The 4,365-nt window shown below is 35.3% G+C and overlaps 1 pseudogene; it reads left to right on the top strand.

Annotated features, from left to right (window-relative positions):
* Positions 1-2,860, top strand: part of LOC112062590 (uncharacterized) — a 149,710-nt pseudogene extending 146,850 nt beyond the window's left edge.
* The last annotated feature ends 1,505 nt before the right edge of the window (positions 2,861-4,365 follow it).

The raw sequence follows: 4,365 nt of genomic DNA on the forward strand, positions 1-4,365 counted from the left end.
AGAAACACGTCAAGACACATATTAATCAAACTATCAAAAATTAAATACAAAGAAAACATATTAAAAGCAGCAAGGGAAAAACAAAAAATAAAACACAAGGGAATCCCCATAAGCTTAACAGCTGATATTTCTGCAGAAACTCTGCAAGCCAGAAGAGAGTGGCAGGACATATTTAAAGTGACGAAGGAGAAAAACCTACAACCAAGATTACTCTACCCAGCAAGGATCTCATTCAGATTTGAGGGAGAAATTAAAAACTTTATAGACAAGAAAAAGCTGAGAGAGTTCAGCACCACCAAGCCAGCTTTACAACAAATGCTAAAAGAACTTCTCTAGGCAAGAAACACAAGAGAAGGAAAAGACCTACAAGAACAAACCCGAAAAACAAATGCTAAAAGAACTCCCCTAGGCAAGAAACACAACAGAAGGGAAAGGCCTACAATAACAAACTCGAAACAATTAAGTAAATGGTAATAGGAACATACATATTGATAATTACCTTAAATGGAAATGGATTAAATGCTTCCACCAAAAGACACAGATTGGCTGAATGGATAGAAAAACAAGACCCATAAATATGCTGTCTACAAGAAACCTACCTCAGACCTAGGGACACATACAGACTGAAAGTGAGGGGATGGAAAAAGATATTCCATGCAAATGGAAATCAGAATAAAGCTGGAGTAGCAATTCTCATATCACACAAAATAGACTTTATAATAAAAACTATTACAAGAGACAAAGAAGGATACTACATAATGATCAGGGGATCGATCCATGAAGAAGATATAACAATTGTAAAAATTTATGCACCCAACCTAGGAGCACCTCAATACATAAGGCAAATACTAACAGCCATAAAAGGGGAACCGACAGTAACACAATCATAGTAGGGGACTTTAAAACCCCACGTTCACCAATGGACAGATAATCCAAAATGAAAATACATAAGGAAACACAAGCTTTAAATGACAAATTAAACAAGATGGACTTAATTGATATTTATAGGACATTCCATGCAAAAACTACAAAATACACATTTTTCTCAAGTGCTCATGGAACATTCTCCAGGATAGATCATATCTTGGGTCACAAATCTAGCCTTGGTAAATTTAAGAAAATTGAAATCTTATCAAGTATCTTTTCTGACCACAACGCTATGAGACTAGATATCAATTATAGGAAAAGATCTCTAAAAAATACAAACACCTGGAGGCTAAACAATACACTACTTAATAACGAAGTGATCACTGAGGAAATCAAAGAGGAAATCAAAAAATACTTAGAAAAAAATGACATTGGAGACACGATGACACAAAACCTATGGGATTCAGCAAAAGTAGTTCTAAGGGGGAAGTATATAGCAATATATTCCTACCTTAAGACACAGGAAATAACTCAAATAAACAACCTAACTTTGCACCTAAAGTTTAGAGAAGGAAGAACAAAAAAACCCCAAATTTAGCAGAAGGAAAGAAATCAAAAAGATCAGAGCAGAAAAGTAGAAAAAGTAATGAAGGAAATGATAGAAAAGATCAGTAAAACTAAAAGCTGTTTCTTTGAGAAGATAAACATAATTGATAAACCATTAGCCAGACTCACTTTGTTGTAAAGCAGAAACTAACACACCATTGTAAAGAAATTATACTCCAGTAAAGATGTTTTTAAAAATTCATTGAATGAATTTATAACATTTCAAACAGTATTGAAGAGAGAATTGGTAAACTAGAAGATAGGTCATAGAAAATATTCAGAATTGAAGAATAGAATGACAAAAGGATGAAGAGAAAATAAAGATGTAGGCATAAGACATAAGGTGAGCGGCTTCCCTGGTGGCACAGTGGTTGAGAGTCCGCCTGCCAATGCAGGGGACACGGGTTCGTGCCCCTGTCTGGGAAGATCCCACATGCCACAGAGCGGTTAGGCCCATGAGCCATGGCCGCTGAGCCTGCGTGTCTGGAGCCTGGGCTCCACAACGGGAGACGCCTCAACAGTGAGAGGCCCGTGTACTGTGAAAAAAAGAAAAAAAGGCATAAGGTGATACAGTGAAAAAGTTTCAACATACATCTAATTGAAATCTCTTAAGGAGAGCAAAGAAAATGAACTAGAAACAACATTTGAAGAGACCACAGCTGTGAAATTTCCTAAACTGGTGAATGACATCTATCCACAGGAGATTTTGATGAATTCATTTAAGACAATAATGACATTATGTTGAAAAACATAGCAGAAGACCTTCGGAATTGCTTACCTCTAGAAACCATGCTTTCCTCAGAACATCTAGCCCTCCAAAAAATACAGCAGCAGCCAGAACCCACAGTCCACGTTGATGCGTTCCTTTATGATGAAGACTTTATTGATTCATTATGTGAGGAAGGAAAAATGAGCAGATACTACTGTATGGTGTGCGGCTCACACAAGACAACACCTTTAGGGTTATCTTTACAGTTCAGCATCACAATTGTATGGAGTAGAATTGAATGAAGACTTTTGCCAGTTGCAGGAAATGGTCATAAAAAAGTACCAGTTCACTGACAGAATAAAGGTGCTTCATGCAGACATCTGTATGCAAAGTTCACTTCTGCAAAATGCTGATGTTATTATAATGAATAATGTCTTTGAATATTTTCTTAATGAGGCAGAACAGGCCAGAGCCTGGGAATATATCAGCCATAATGTAAATAAACAAGGATCCTTATTAGTGACAGTGCCAAGTCTTGAAGATTCTCTCTCAGGTCTTCAGGTTAATATACAGTTATCTCCCTGGGTTGAAGAGGTACCACTAAACTATGATGTATACCCAGAAAAGGATATTGACAGGGAAGCTCTTGAACAAATACATTTATACAAGATTCTCTAACACTACAATAGTCCTACCTCAGTGTAAAATAATTACAAAATAATTTAAAAGAAACAGAACCCCACTCCAGTATCCTAACATATTTTTTCTGTATATTCATTTCTAGTCTTTGTACATATGCTTACATATTTGTAAATAGTTGTATGTGTTTATATACAACTTTCCATGATGATTTTATTAAAATATTTGTGTAAAAAAAAACAAATAACGTATGCTAACACATATATATGGAATCTAAGAAAAAAATAATAATAAGGTCATGAAGAACCTAGGCGTAAGACGGGAATGGAGATGCAGACGTAATAATGAATAGACTTGAAGATGTGGGGAGGGGGAAGCGTAGGCTGTGACAAAGTGAGAGAGTGGCATGGACATATATACACTACCAAACGTAAAATAGATAGCTAGAGGGAAGCAGCTGCATAGCACAGGGAGATAAGCTCGGTGCTTTGTGACCACCTAGAGGGGTGGGATAGGGAGGGTGGGAGGGAGGGAGATGCAAGAGGGAAGAGATATGTGAACATGTGTATATGTATAACTGATTCACTTTGTTATAAAGCAGAAACAAACACACCATTGTAAAGCAATTATACTCCAATAAAGATTTTTTAAAAAAATAAAACTATAAGGGAATAAAATAGTACTAGGGTTGAATCCTAGCCCAGCTCAGTAATTTACTAGCTGTGACTTTGCATAAATTATCTAACCTCTCTGAATCCTAATCTCTAAAAAGTGGGTATTAATAATACCTACCTTTATTCATTCATGCATGCATACCTGCACGCATCAAAAACACTGACAGATTTTGCCTTATTAGGCAGACTTTGGAGTCAACTACCTAATATTGCCATCTAATATAATCTGTTCATTAATAGAAAAATCAGTTTAAGAGGTTTGAAGACTTATTATTTAACTTATTTATCCACCATATATCTATAACACCAAAGATATAAAACATGGAAGGGATGATTTATATTATTGCAACACAGATGCTAATTAAAATTGTTCTGACAATTGATATTCATGAATAGCCTGGTGATCATGTAAAATATTCATGGAAAGATAATGTACTTGACTTATAGTACACTGGTTCCACATAAATTCCCTTGTAGACATTGAAAAGGATCCTGAGAATTTTTTTATTTCTTCTGGAATTTCACGTGCTTTGATTCTTTAAAGTCCACCTTTATTAATAAAATGATTAATTAACATCACTACAAGTGGAGTAAATTTGCATCATGTGCCTTCTGATATGGTGCACTGAGAAGTACAAATATCACTTCTGTGGTATTCCTGCCAAAAAATGCACAACAGGAATTTAATCAAGAGGAAACATCAGACAAATTCAAACTGAAGGATATTCTGCATTACAATTCAAACATATCAAGGCTATAAAAGGCAAAGAAAGGCTGAGGTAACATCTTAGATTAAAGAAAAATAAAGAGATGTGTGGAGTTTAATTGTATGTGTCAACTCATTTAGGCTATAATACCTAATTATTTAAG

The sequence above is a fragment of the Physeter macrocephalus genome, chromosome 21 (genome assembly GCF_002837175.3).
Source record: "Physeter macrocephalus isolate SW-GA chromosome 21, ASM283717v5, whole genome shotgun sequence".
NCBI classification, from domain to species: Eukaryota; Metazoa; Chordata; class Mammalia; order Artiodactyla; family Physeteridae; genus Physeter; species Physeter macrocephalus.